The following is a 15,503-nucleotide window of genomic DNA, read 5'->3' on the forward strand; positions in this document are numbered from 1 at the left end:
AAGTAAGACTAACTGGCCTGTAATTCCCGGGGTTATCCCTATTCCCTTTTTTGAACAGGGGCACAACATTCGCTACTCTCCAGTCCCCAGGTACCACCCCCGTTGACAGTGAAGACGAGAAGATCATTGCCAACGGTACTGCAATTTCCTCTCTTGCTTCCCACATAATCCTAGGATATATCCCGTCAGGCCCGGAGTACTTGTCTATCTTCAAGTTGTTCAAAATGTCCAACACATCTTCCTTCCTAACAAGTATCTCTTCTATCTTACCAGTCCGTTTTACACTTTCCTCTTCAATAATACGGTCCCTCTCGTTCATAAATACTGAAGAGAAGTACTTGTTCAAGACCTCTGCTATCTCTTCTGACTCAATTACACAATCTCCCACTACTGTCCTTGATCGGACCTACCCTCATTCTCGTCATTCTCAGGTTTCTCACATATGCATAAAATGCCTTGGGGTTATCCTTGATCCTATCCGCCAAGGATTTTTCATGCCCTCTCTTAGCTCTCCTAATCCCTTTCTTCAGGTCCCTTCTGGCTATCCTGTATCCCTCCACTGCTCTGTCTGAACCCTGTTTCCTCAACCTTATGTAAGCCTCCTTCTTCCTCTTTACTAGACATTCAACCTCCCTCGTCAACCAAGGCTCCCTCACACGACCATTTCTTTCCTGCCTGATCGGTACATACATATCAAGGACACGTCGTATCTGCTCCTTGAAAAAGTTCCACATTTCCACCACATCCTTCCCTGACAGCCTATGCTCCCAACTTATGCTCCTCAAATCATATTGTTCTGTGTTTGTAAAATCTTCCTTATTATTTTTATATCATCACCTTGGTAACTTGTTATGATCGCTTTACCTTAACTGATAAATTCTTGGTATCGCAAGGAATTAAAGGCTACAGGGAGAGTTGAAATGACTGTCAGCCATGATTAAAAGGTGGAGTGGATTTGATGGGCCGACTTGCCTTACTTCCACTCCTATTTCTTATAGTCTTATGGTTTTAATTAGTTTATACAGTTTTGGATTACTTGTTACTTTGGTTAGATCCTCATCATGTACCTCTTATCTTGTTATTCCAATCAGTTGGTCTGTCTCTAGCAACATCTTATTTTGATTTTTTTGTAATTATTTCTCTGCCTTAATTAATTGGATCATAGGTCATTCCTTGACTTGCTATTCAGCTGTTGATACTTTACTCACTGTTTGACACTTTTGATCGCCTGCAAAGACTTGTTATTCAAACTGTCAACACTTCACTCACACCATTTGTATGATCTTTTGATACTCTTGATTACCTGGAATTGTCTTGCAATGATCTCTCCGCCTATAAATTCTCTGCCTGTGCACTTCCTTCCACCCGACACAGGAGTGACACTCCAAAAGCTTGTGATTTCAAATAAACCTGTTGGATTATAGCCTGGTATCATGTGACCTCTACGTCAGTATTTGTGGAGAGAGAAACTGAGTTAACGTTTTGAATCCAATGACATGACTTGGCTTGACTGCTGTCAATTATACAGTTAACAATCATAATGTTGGTTCACATATTAGGAAGGATAAAATTATACCCAGCCCAATTGAGATTTTTTAAGAAGAAACAGAAGATTAATTTTAAAAAGTGAAATAGACAATAAATTATGAAAATGTATGATTTTCTTTTCTTGGATTAGTTGGTTCCTTTTTGTACATATCACTCAGATAATCAAATTAATTAATTTCACCACTGTTTATCTTTAAGGGCTAAAGTTTTTTCAATACTTTCTTGTTGTGCGTTAAGTGGGAAGAGGCAAAGAAATGACTGTGGGTTGTGACAGAGAAGTAAATGGCAACACGTAAGCAGTGACAATGACAGAAATGGCAATGAGTGGGAAGTGACAATGAAAGAAATTCATAGGATTTACTGAATTTGTTTCTTTCCTAACAATACAGTGCATATTGCTATTAAGTTCATGCTTGTAGAATGAAGGTTTGTAAGGCTACAATAAATTATGGGTAATACATCATTTTAGTTACAGCAGAACTAAATGGGAGTATATTTTATTTAAAGTCTTAGAACAATTTGTAATGAACATAAATGAACATAAGACTTCTCACAATTTCTGACAAGCCTTTAACATACAGTCACTGTTCACTTGAGTGCTACAAGTTTGCCAATTTTATTTACCAATTATTCAGGTTGTTTCTCATTGGATTTCAGTAAAGCACGATTTTTCTCATTTTAAAAATACACGTTGACTTTCTGCGCCAGAGCCCACAAAGGTCTGTCTAATTCTTACAATACTTTCATATTTTCTTCCCATTGTTTTATCTATACCTCTCTTTTTCTTCTTTATTTTATCTTTTTTGTGCTCACATTGTTTCTACTATAGTATTTGTATCTTTTGGTTTCATACCTTTCCCAACCCTCTTTCTTCCCACTGTCCTCTGTCTCCCCAGTATGTCTCAAAACCTCCATGTGGCTCTTCTTTCTGATACTTTACAGATGGTTTTGAATTTTGTGGTTTTTTTGATAAAGTCAATTCAGGGCATCTCAAAGTACTTTAACAGAGAGAGAGATATAAGTGTTCAGTTCTTCCTCAGCTCAAGGGCAGTCTCTCTGTTCTCTGCAGAAAAGCAATTCATCTTTCCTGCTCCAGTTGCTGTAAGCTGTGACTTGGACCTGATAAATCATAGACTTTTTGTAAGGGAACCAGACACGTTGTACCTCTCATCAACTAGCGGGAGCATTGAAGGAAATGACTGATGCAGCGTGCTAGCCAGCACAAGAGTCATGAAAATAATCTCAATGATAGTATCTGGGAACTTAGACTATGAAAATATCTTTCCATAATGTATTTTACTCCTTCCTGTTTGTCTCTGTGTATGCCTGCTTAAGGGGTTCTAAAAGTCAGGTAATGTCAATAGTTAAAAATTTTGTAAAGTATCAATGGTTCCTGAAGTAGTAGAGCTCAACTTCCAGCATGCTATCCCAGTGAAACATAGCAACAGAAGTAAGGTGCAGAAGCAAAACATAATAATGCCAAGACATTACTTAGTAGGGAAAAGCTCAGGAGAAGCTGAGCCTGACTCTGTGGCTCAGAAGAGAAGGGAATAGGAGAATGATGATGATAGGAGATTCAATGGTTAGAGGAACAGACAGAAGATGCTGTGGTTGTGAATGAGACTCCTGGATAGTACGTTGCCTCCCAGGTGCCAGGGTCAGGGATGTGAGCAACCAGAAACTAGGAAAAGGGATGAGGACCTGAAAAGTGAACATAGGGAGTTAGGTTAGAAGCTGAAAGGCAGGATGAGCAGGGTAGTAATCTTAGGATTGTTACTGGTGCCACAGGCTAGTGAGGCTAGAAACAAAGAGTGAATGCAGCTGGATATGTGGCTATGAATCTGGTGTTGGATGGAGGGCTTCAGTTGTAGAGTCAGTGAATATTAGAGATGTACAACACAGAAACAGACCCTTCGGTTCACTCGTCCATGTCAACCAGATATCCCAACCCAATCTAATCCTACCTGCCAGCATCTGGCCCATATCCCTCCAAACCCTTCCTATTCATTTACCTATCCAGCTGCCTTTTAAATGTTGCCATTGTACTAGCCTCCACCTCTGACAGCTCATTCCATACACGTACTACCCTCTGCATGAAAGGGTTGCCCCTTAGGTCTCTTTTATATCTTTCCTCTTCACCCTAAATCTATACCCTGGAGTTCTGGACTCCCCTACCCCAGGGAAAATACTTTGTCTATTTATCCTATCTATGCCCCTTATGACTTTATAAACCTCTATAAGGTCACCCCTCAGCCTCCGACATTCCAGGGAAAACAGCCCCAGCCTATTCAACCTCTCCCTAGAGCTCAAATCCTCCAACCCTGGTGACATCCTTGTAAATCTTACCTGAACCTTTTCAAGTTTGAAGGAGACCAGAATTGCACAAAATATTCCTGTACAGCCACAACATGACCTCTCAACTCCTGTACTCAATACCAATAAAGGAAAGCATACCAAACACCTTCTTCACTATCCTATCTACCTGCAACTCTACGTTCAGGGAGCTATGAACCTGCACACCAAAGTCTCTTTGTTCAGCAACACTCCCTAGGACCTTACCATCAATTGTATAAGTCCTGCTAAGATGTGGATCATTGGAATACCTTCTGGGGAAGTACAACAAGGACAGGTTGCATCTAACTGAAGGAGTACAAATATCCTGGGCAGGAGATTTGCTAGAGCTCTTTGGGAGGATTTAAATTAGTTTGGCAGGGGGAGGGGAACTGGAGCTACAGGATCAGAGGATACGGTAGTTGGTATACAGACAGATAAAGCATGCAGAGAGTCTGTGAGGAAGGTTAGACAGTTAATAGAGCAAAGTTGCAGTCAGTGTGATCGGTTGAAGTGCAAGAACTATGAGGAATAAGGGTGATGAACTTAGAACATGGATCAGGACTTGGATCTACGATGTTGTGGCCATGATGGAGACTTGGGTATCACAAGGTGCAGGAATGATTGTTGAATGTTCTGGGGTTTAGACGTTTCAAAAGGAATAGGGAAGGAGATAAAGACATGGGGATAGTGTAACAGCTGCAGAAATGGAGATCATTGAGGAGGGTTTGTCTACTGAGTATTTATGCATGGATATCAGAAACAGGAAAGGAGCAGTTACTTTAATGGGAGTTTTCTATAGAATCCCGAATACCAACAAAGATACAGAGGAGCAGTTTGGGAGGCAGACTATGGAAAGTTGCAGAAGATCAGGATTGTCATGGGTGACTTCAACGTCCCTAATATTGGTTGGAACCTCCTTAGTGCAGATAATTTGGATGGAGCAGATTTTGTCAGGTGTGTCCAGGAAAGATTCCTGACTCAATATCTAGATAGGTCGATTAGAGGGGAGGCCATATTGGATTTGGTGCTTGGAAATGAACTAGGTCAGGTGTCAGATCTCTCGGTGATAGTGATCACAACCCATGACCTTTACTGTCATCATGGAGAGGGATAGGAGCAGATGGTATGGGAAAGTATTTATTTGGGGGAGGGAGAATTACAATGCTATTAGGTAGGAATTCTCGAGCATAAATTGGGAACAGATATTCTGAGGGAAATGCAAGACAGAAATGTTTAGATTAGACTACTTACAGTGTGGAAACAGTCCCTTCGGCCCAACAAGTCCACACCGACCTGCCAAAGTGCAACCCACCCAGACCCATTCCCCTACATTTACCCCTGCACCTAACACTATGGGCAATTTAGCATGGCCAATACACCTAACCTGCACATTTTTGGACTGTGGGAGGAAACCGGAGCACCCAGAGGAAACCCACGCAGACATGGGGAGAATGTACAAACTCCACACAGTCAGTCGCCTGAGGCGGGAATTGAACGCGGGTCTCTGGCACTGTGAGGCAGCAGTGCTAACCACTGTGCCACCGTGCCGCCCATATGTGGAGGCTATTTAGGGAGCTCTTGCTAATATGCTGGACAAGTTTGTCCCACTGAGGCAAGGAAGGGCTGGTAAGGTGAAGGAAACTTGGATGACAAGAGCTGTGGTCATCTAGTCAAGGGGAAGAAGGAAGTTTTTTAAGGTTTAGGAAGCAAGGATCAGGCAGGGGTCTAGAGGATGACTGGTAGCCAGGAAGGAACTGAAGAGTAGACTTAGGAGAGCTAGAAGGGGGCATGAAAAAGCCTTGGTGGGTAGGATTAACAAAAACCCCAAGACATTCTAAATGTGTGAGGAATAAGGGGATAGCCAGACTGAGGGTAGGTCAGATCAAGGACAGTGGAGGGAACTTGTGCTTGGAGTTGGAGAAAGTAGGGGAGGTCCTTAATGAATACTTTGCTTCAGTATTCACTACAGATAGGGACCTTGTCGTTGTGAGAACAATGTGAAACAGGCTGATATGCTCGAACAGGTTGATGTTAAAAAGGAGGATGTGCTGAAATTTCAAAAAACATGAGGATAGATAAGTCCCCTGGGCCAGACAGGATATAGGAGACAGTGAGGTCTGCAGATGCTGAAGATCAGAGTTGAGAGTGTGTTGTTGAAAAAGCATAGCAAGTCAGGCAGCATCCAAGGAGCAGGAAAATCGACGCTTCGGGCCGGAGCCCTGATGAAGGACTCTGGCGTGAAACATTGATTTTCCTGCTGCTCGGATGCTGCCTGACCTGCTGTGCTTTTCCAGCAACACACTCTCAACCCAGACAGGATATATCTAAGGTTACCAAGGGAAGTGAGAAAAGAGATTACTGTGCTTTTAGTGATGATTTTTGCATCCTCACTGTCCACTGGAGTGGTACCAGATGATTGGAGTGTGGCAAATGTTATTCCCTTATTCAAGAAAGGGAGTTGGGATAACCTGGAAATTACAGACCAGTGGTTAGATCACACTGGAAATATTGTGTTCAGTTCTGGTCGCCTCATTACAGGAAGAATGTGGAAACTTTAGAGAGACTGCAGAGGAGATTTACTAGGATGCTGCCTGGACTGGAGGACATGTCTCATAAAGAAAGGTTGAGGGAGCTAGGGCTTTCCTTATTGCAGTGAAGAAGGATGAGAGGTGATTGCTAGAACTGTGCAAGATGATGAGAGGCATAGATAGAGTGGATAGCCAGAGACTTTGTCCTGGGGCAGAAATGGCTGTCATGAGGGGGCATAATTTTAAGATGATTGGCAGAAGGTTTAGGAGAGATGTCAGAGGTAAGTTCTTTACACAGAGGGTTATGGGTGCGTGGAATGCACTGCCAGCAGTGGTAGTGGAGACAAATACATTAGGGACAGTTAAGCAACTGTTGGATAGACACATGGATGATTGTAAAATGTAGACTGTGTAGGTTAGTTTGAACTTAGAGTAGGATAAAATGTCGGCAAAACATCAAGGGCTGAAGGACCGGTACTGTGTTGTACTGTTCTATGTTCTAAAAGTGTGGATATAGTTGGAGTGGATTTGTATTCCAATCAAGAAAAGTAATTAATGAAAGAAAGACATTTACTGACTTCCTGATTCTTAAGTACATTGGTTTATAAGATTGTTGAGATGCTTTTTTTAAAAAGTTCTGTACAAGGACAAGTTCTTAATTTGTTTGTTGAAATCTCCAGTATATAGTAATGTGCAGAACAGAAGAATTTGATTCCTCATCCATGATTTACAAAAATCTAGCATCCAAGTTCAGCAAGTAATATAAAAAGCAAATGGAATGTTGGTCTTTGTTTCAAAGGCAATGGAATATAAAAGCAGAAAAGTTTCACTAAAATTATATAAGATGCTAGTCAGACTACAGTTGGAACACTACAGCCGGACAGTTTTGGGCCCTTTATTCAAGGAAATATATCCTGGCATTAGAGCAGTCCGAAAAAGGTTTACTAGTCTGATCCCAAGTATGAATGGACTGTCTTTTGAGGAAAGACTGAGTGGGTTGGGCCTGTTCTCATTGCCTTTCATTCTTCAAAATTCCAATGTTATTCAAATATACAATGTTCTTTGAGCATTTGACAGGCTAGGTATGGAGAGGTTGTTTCCCTTTGTGGGAGAGTCTAGGGCTACAGGGCATAATCTCAGAATAAGAGGTTGCATATATAAAACAGAGATGATGAGGATTTTTTTCTCAGAAGGTTGTGAATCTGTAAATGTTTTATTTTACCTTAGAAAGCTGCTGAGGATGAGTCTTTAAGTATATTCAAAACTGAGGTAGATGGATTTTTAATATGTAAGGGAATCATTGGTTATGGGGAAAAATCAGGACAATGGAGTTAAGGATTATCAGATCAGCCATGAGTTTATTGAACAGCGGAGTACACTTGGGTTGCTTTGCTACAAGATGGCAGTCAAGTGGGATACTCCTGTCAGAGCTCCTTTGCTCCACCTGTTCTTTTTAATTCTTTTTCTTTTTTTCCTTGTTTCTCTTTTTCTCTCCTGAGCCCAAGATGTGAATCCTGGACCAATGGCAGGTGGCTGAGCCTCGGAACACAACACAGACTGCGAGTCCCAGAACATTGTGAGCTGCAAGCCTCGGAACAGCACACGGGCAATGAACCCTGTAATACCTGAAGGGGAATGAGTCCTGGAGCAGTGCACAGGTAGTGAGTCTGTTAAGAGACTGACATGGGGGAGGCCATTCTGGAATTTACCTTGAAGCAGATGAGCACTGGTATGGAGCAGACTAGAGGCTTGGACTAGAGTCTAGTGCGAGCAGTTAGACCATATGTGGAGGTCCTGTGCTGAGTTGCTACAATGTTTATTTGAAATTATTTTACCTTTTCATAATTTCAATCTTTTTAACAATGTCTTATTTCTAACTTAATTTTTGAACTTTTTTTTATTTTTCTGTTGTATCAAGATTTGTACTTAGGTACTTGCGCCTAAGAGGGGCAGCCATGGTAAAAGCATTTCACTATACCTCTGCAATGGAGTACCCATGACAATAAAGGATACTTTATTCTATTCTATTCTTATAATTTTGTATAACTTCTTTGTCCTTTACTTCCCTTTCTTTTGAAATTGTCCTGATGATTCGAGTGTTAGGCCTGGATTTTTTTCACATTGATGATGTCTACTGTGTTTAGTTTTATTTGGTAGCCTTTTTATTTCACTGGATGGAATTGTTTTAGCTTCCAGGGCTCTGTCATTTTTGTGGCCAGATCACCTCACTTATTGTCTATCCTGTCCAAGTGAAAATGGTATGCATGTTTAATATATTTGTTTTGATCCTCTAGGTTTAGGCATGCCTCTATAATTTTCATTGCATCATGTTTAAGTTTATTGTGTCATTCAATTGTTAATGTTTATTAAGAAGATTAGAGATGATCTAGGGAAGACTTGAAGATCATATATGTAGGAAAGATGTTTTGACTTGAGGAGGCAGACCAGAATTAAAATGCGCTCATACATCTAATTTAGAGTTCAGGAGAAACACTTTTATACAGAGAGTAATTAGAATGTGGAACTCAGAATCACACCAAGTCAACCAGCAAGGATACAAACACTCGAGGCAGCAAGGAATAGAAGAATGTGGATGGGAGAAGGCACATTGTCATGTATGAACATGCTTTTCACACCATAGATAGAACATAGAACATTACAGTGCAGCATAGGCCCTTTGGCCCTCACTGTTGTATATTGCCAACCACTTGTTAATTCCTTTTAACTTTGTTCATCTCCTTTATTCCCCAAACACTGCAAATATTCCAAAGAAAATTATATTGCCAAACCAAAAGTGATGAAAAACATTAACTCTGTTTTCTCTCTACTGTGTTTCCAAAACTTATTGTTCTTCATTGAAATAGAATCCCTATAGTGTGGAAGCAGGCATTTTGGCCCATTGAGTCCACACTGATCCCCCAAAGACCATCCAATCCAGACCTACTCCCTATCCCTGTAACCCTGCATTCCCCAGGGCAAATCCAACTCGTCTGCACATCCCTGGACACTATGGTCAATTTAGCATGGCCAATCCACCTATTTATTTAATAATTTTTCACATCTCAGTGTTAAGGCACTTGTAGTGATTAGAACGATGTTGGTCTGGTGGACCTTGTTGAATATGAATTTGGGGTTTTTAACCTGGGCCAATCTGGGAGCCTTGGTTGACAGATAACAACAGGAGTCTCAGAGACTCTCCTCACCCTTGGGACTGATTTTGAGCTATCTAGTCCTGTACAGTCACAATATGACCTCTCTACATCTATACTCAATGCTATGATCAATAAAGGAAAGCATACCAAATGCCTTCTTCATTATCCTAAGTACCAACTTTCAAGGAACAATGAACCTCCACTCCAAGGTCTCTTTGTTCAGCAAAAGTCCCCAAACCTTACCATTAAGTACATAAGTCCTGCTCTGATTTGCCTTTCAAAATGCTTGTACCTCACATTTATCTAAATTAAGCTCCATCTGCCACTCCTTGGCCCATTAGCCCATCTGATCAAGATCCTGTTGTACTCTGAGGTAATCTTCTTCTCTGTCCACCACACCTCCAATTTTGATGTCATCTGCAAACTTACTAAATGTACGTCCTATGTTCACATCCAAATGATTTATATAAATGATGAAAAGCAGTGGACTCGGCACTGATCCTTGTGGCACACCACTGGTCACAGGCCTCTAGTCTGAAAGGCAACCCTCTGCCATCACCCTCTGTCTTCTTCCTTGGAGCCAAGTCTGTATCCAAATGGCTAGTTTTCTCTATATTACATGGGATATAACCTTGCTAAACAGTCTACCACAAGGAACCTTGTCAAACACCTGACTGAAGTCCACATAGATCACATTCACTGCTCTGACCTCATCAATCCTCTTCATTACTTCTTCAAAAAACTCAATCAAGTTTGGGAGACATGATTTCCCACACACAAAACCATGTTGATTATCCCTCATCAGTCCCTGCCTTTCCAAATACATGTCCATCTTGTCCCTCAGGATTCCCTCCCAACAACTTGCTTACCACCAATGTCAGGCTAACCAGTCTATAGTTCCCTGGCTTTTCCTTACCACCTTACTTAAATAGTGACACCAAGTTAGCCAACCTCCAGTATTCTAGCACCTCACCTATGACTATTAATGATACAATGTTCTCAGCAAGAGGCCCAGCAATCACTTCCCTAGCTGTAGGGAGATGTTTAATAGGCTGGGGCTGTTTTCCATGCAATGTCAAAGACTGAGGGGTGACCTTATAGAGGTTTAAAAAATCATGAGGGGCATGGATAGGATATTTAGGCAAGGTATTTTCCCTGAGGTGGAGTAGTCCACAACTAGATAGCGTGGTTTTCAGGTGAGAGGGGAAAAATTTAAAAGGGTCCTAAGGGGCAACGTTTTCATGCAGAGGGTTGTGCATGTATGGAATGAACTACCAGAGGAATTGGTGGAGGCTGGTACAATTACAACATTTAAAAGGCATCTGGAAGGGTATATCGATAGGAAGGTTTTAGCAGGATCTGGGCCAACTGCTAGCATATGGGACTAGATTATGATTTGGAGATGTCGTTGTTGGACTAGGGTGTACAAAGTTAAAAATCACACAACACCAGGTTATAGTCCAACAGGTTTAATTGGAAGTAGACTAGCTTTCGGAGTGACGCTCCTTCATCAGGTGATAGTGGAGAGCTCAATCCGAACACACAGAATTTATAGCAAAAATTTACAGTGTAGTGTAACTGAAATTATACATTGAAAAATTGATTGTCTGTTAAGCCTTTCATCTGTTAGAATACAGTGATAGTTTCACTTCTTTCATGTGTAAATCACAAAACGTTTTTTTAAAAAGTAGCATTCTCGGGTTAGCTGTTAACAATGGTGATAGCTAGATAATATGTTGAAGGTGTTGACCTCCTGTGTTCTCTGACTATGCCATGATGTTTAGATTGATTCTAATCTAAAAAGTGAGATAACAGAGTTTTACATAAATTCATGCAGTTTTTGAGCTCAGAGTTCTACATGAATGCATGCAGTTTTTGAGCAAAGTACAATGTAACCCTGCAAGTACAAATTCACCCCACAAAATATATGTGTGCATGTGGGTCTTTGTCTGTCTGTGTGTCTGTCTGGGATGGAGGTTGTGAGTATGAAAAAGTGTATGTGTGTGTAGTGAGTGCAGAGTGTCTTAAGTCTGTGAGGGGGTGCATGTGTGAGTGTGGGAGTCTGTGTGTATGTGTGTTCGTGTGTATATGTGTATAGGAGTGCCTCTGTGTGTGTGTGTGTAGGAGTATCTGTGTGTGTGTATAGTGCAATAGTGATCACCTGTAATATGACATGAACCCAAGGTCCCAGTTGAGGCCCTCCCTATGGGTACCGAACTTAGCTATCAGCCTCTGCTCGGCCACTTTTCTCTGCTGCCTGTCCCAAAGTCCACCTTGGAGGATGGTCACCTGAAGGATAGACTCTATCTTATACATTGCAAGCAAGGATGCCCGGAGGCATGGTACGTTGGGGAAACCGAGCAAAGGCTACGACAACGGGTGAATGGGCACCGCACAACAATCAACAGACAGGAGGGTTCCCTCCCAGTTGGGGAACACTTCAGGACATTCAGCCTTGGACCTTCGAGTGACCATCCTCCAAGTTTGCTTGATTGGCGTCACATCTATGAACATCCACTCCCTCCACCACTGATGCTTAATAGCAGCTGTATGTACAATCTATAAGAAGTATTGCAAAAATTCACCAGTGATCCTCAGACAGTACCCTCCAACCCCACAACAACTTCCACCCAGAAGTTCAATAGCAGCAGATAATTTGGAACACCAGCCACTTCAAGTTATCCTCCAAAGCAGTCAACATCCTGACATGGAAATATATCACCATTCCTTTGCTGTATCTGGGTCAAAATTCTGGAAATCCCTCTCGAAGGACATTGTTAGTCGACCTACAGCATGTGGACTGCAATGGTCCAAGAAGGCTGTTCACCACCACCACCTCAAGGGCGGCCAGCCTTCAAAATGCCCATATCCTATGAATGAACAAAGAAAAAATATCAAACACTTTGCATGGCACTGGGCATGCAGAACAAAATTTTTCTTCACCACTCCCATAATGGGGCGGCATGGTGGCTCAGTGGTTAGCACTGCTGCCTCACAGCATCAGGATCCCAGGTTCAATTCCAGCTTCGGGTGACTGTCTGTGTGGAGTTTGCACCTTCTTCCCATGTCTGCGTGGGTTTCCTCTGGGTGCTCCAGTTTCCTCCCACAGTCAAAGATGTGCAGGTCAGGTGAATTGGTCATGGTAAATTGCCCATAGTGCTCGGTGCATTAATTGGAGGAAAATGGATCTGGGTGAGTTACTGTTCGGAGGGTCAGTGTGGACTGGTTGGACCAAAGGGCCTGTTTCCTCATTGGAAGGAATCTAATCTAATCTATCTCATCTGTGTAAAGGAGGAGAATTCTTAAAAATACAAGCTTAGACTAATTTCTCAGAGACTATCTTGATACTCTTACAGGTTGGGAGCTCTGGGATACAGCGAGATTTGACTGTGAATACAGAATTGGCTGGTCAAGAGTGGTAGTGGATGGAGGTCGGTAACAGGTGATGCACATTTCATGATAATCTGTAACTGCTCAGCATATTTTAAATGTCTTCTTTTTCTTTTGTAAGGTGCGAAACTTGGAACAGAAGCAGGGAACAATCTGGATCCCTCCTCTTTCCAAGTCTCAGCCAAATTGCTGCAGTATTTACAATAAAGCCTGATTTACAATAAAGTCAGTTCAATTGATTTTTCAGTACTGTTGATTCATTTTGCTCTCACAGATCCCTGCTAATTAAATTCGTTAATGTTTTGGGTCCAGTGACCCTTCCTCAGAACTCACTGATCAATGATCTTTCTAAATTCCTTGTTGTGCTCAATTCAATACATAGTACCTTTTTTTTGTGGCCTTGCATGTATGATATTTTAAATGGAACTGTCTGTGAATTGCTGTGACTTTAATCGTTGATTATGTGACATAGAGTAGACAGTGTTGTATCCCTCTGCTCTCTCCCTACTTTTGTTCTGCTGGATTTTACATTTAAATTTTGTAGGCTTGGTGCTTGTTACATTTGTCTCAAGTGCTGCTCCTTTAATGGGGAATTTGGAAGTACAACAACTTTGAATCATTGGTGCCCTTGAAAACAAAATCAGTTTTAGAAGTTTACTGCTCCTGTTTACCACAGTTTCAGAGAACTAATGGCTAATATGAAATTCTTCCATCATTTCCAAAAAAACAAGAATTCACATTTTAAACTTATAAATTCAGAAAACTAAGGCAGAATGTTCATGTGTGGTAGTGCAACCTCATATAGGAACAATTTTCTCCAGCTGCAGATTATTTACTTTCCAAAAGTACTGACATTAATTTAATTTACAAAGACATTTGTGCAATCAAAATGCATTTAGTCTATAGCCCCAAAGTGTAGCCACCAACAAGACAAGGGAGTACATATTCAATGGTAGTGCTGTAGGAAGTACAGAAAATCAGAGAGATTTTGGTGTGTATGCCCATAGATCATTGAAGGCAAAAGGACAGGTAACTAAGATAGTTCAAAAGGCATATGAGATTCTTACCTTTATTAGTCAATCACCAAGGCGTTGAATACAAAAGAAAGGCGGTTATGTAGCATTGTTTATGCTGCAGCTGGATTCTGGTCAGCACAGTGCAGAAAGAATGTGATGCAATAGAGATGGTAAAGAAGAAATTCACCAGGATATTGCTTAGCCTGGATCATTTCAGCTATGAACAGACCAGATTGGCTCAGGCTATTTTCTATGGGACAGTGTCTATATTGGAACAGTTGATGATTAGTGGTTAAATAATACATTATTGTGTTCAGTATTTGCTAGGGCAGAGAAGATTGATGGGGAATCTGATTGAGGTGTTCAAAGTTCTGATGGGCACAGACAGCACAGCTAGGAAGAAACTTATACCCTTAGTAGAGGGGTCAATAACCAATGGACATAGATTAGTTGAGGTGCAGGTGGTTTAGAAGGGATTTGAGGAAAATCTTTTCACCCAAGATTGTTGTGAGCATCTGAAACTCACTATCTGAAAGGAAGGTGGAGGCAGGAACATTAAAGACATTCAAGAAGTATTTAGATGAACACTTACAATGTTACGGGTCAAATGTTGGAAAATGAGATTAGAATAGATGGATGGTTTATGACTGGTATGGATACAATGGACCAAAAGGCCTCTTTCATGCTGTAAAAATTCTATGACTCTCTGACTTTAGTCTTGAGCATAGATTAGAGAGGCTGGGGTGTTCTCTTTGGGCAGATGAAGACAAAGGGGAGATCTGATTGAAGTTTTAAAAACCACGGGTGATTGGATAGAGTAGAACTGTGCCCACTTGTGAAAGGATCAAGAATGAGAGGGCACAGATTTAAAGTGATTTGCAAAAGAAGCAAATGCAATGTGAAAAAAAACCATTTTCATACAAGCATTTCTTGTCTGGAATAGACAACTTGGAAATATGGTTGAGGTAGTTTCATTTGAGCCATTCAAGAGAGCATTAGATGATTATTTAGAAAGGAACAATGAATGCAGGGCATTTTTGTGACTGGAAAGTGTGTCCCATGGCATACCACAGAGGTCGGTGCTGGGTCTTTTGCTGTTTGTAGAGTGCATTGATGATCTAGACATGATAGTAGGAGATATAATCAGTAAATTTGCAGATTACACAAAATATAGCACTGTGTAAACCATGATATAGATGGTCAGGTGGTCTGAACAGTGGCAAATGTTATATAATCCTTAAAAGTGTAAAGTAATGCATTTTGGGAGAACCAATAAAGTAAGGGAGTACATGTTGAATGGTAGTACTGTAGGAAGTACAATGGATCAGAGGGACCTTAGTGTGTATGCCCATAAATGAGCAAGGTTATGGAGAAATAGCAGGATGGAGAATAGAGTAGAACTGTGCCCACTTGTGAAAGGATGGCTGGTGCTGGCACAATGGTTCAGAAGGGTTTACAAATTGATAGTGAACCTGTTTCATCACATTATGAACTTATCTTCCATGGCCATCAAGTCTTGATGGGGGACTTTTGGT

The sequence above is a fragment of the Chiloscyllium punctatum genome, chromosome 3 (assembly GCF_047496795.1).
Source record: "Chiloscyllium punctatum isolate Juve2018m chromosome 3, sChiPun1.3, whole genome shotgun sequence".
In the NCBI taxonomy this organism is placed as follows: Eukaryota; Metazoa; Chordata; class Chondrichthyes; order Orectolobiformes; family Hemiscylliidae; genus Chiloscyllium; species Chiloscyllium punctatum.